Genomic DNA, 383 nt, shown 5'->3' on the forward strand with positions numbered 1-383 from the left:
TTAGTTGTTCTGTGTTTAGTCATACAAGGCCAGTTCAGTTTTTTGTGTTCTTTTAGTTAATAATTATAAAAGTTTCGTGGCAATTTTTTTTTACTACTTTTACTCAGGGCAGATTTTATGAATTTTAGTATCTTTTATTTTAAGCATGATGATTAGTGTTGACCTTTTTTTTCATCTTTTATCGTTTTTATGGTACCTTTTTTATTACTATTTTTATGCCAAATATTTGTATCTGCACTTTCTTTAACTTTTATTATTTTTATATGTTATTTTTAAAACTGAAAGTAGATGTATTTTACTCTGTAGCGACCATTACGTATTCCTGTAAAAAAAATTGTATTTCAAATAATCTTGGAAAAAAGTTGGTGTTCGCGTTGTCTCTC

This window comes from Penaeus monodon, chromosome 32 (genome assembly GCF_015228065.2).
Source record: "Penaeus monodon isolate SGIC_2016 chromosome 32, NSTDA_Pmon_1, whole genome shotgun sequence".
NCBI classification, from domain to species: domain Eukaryota; kingdom Metazoa; phylum Arthropoda; class Malacostraca; order Decapoda; family Penaeidae; genus Penaeus; species Penaeus monodon.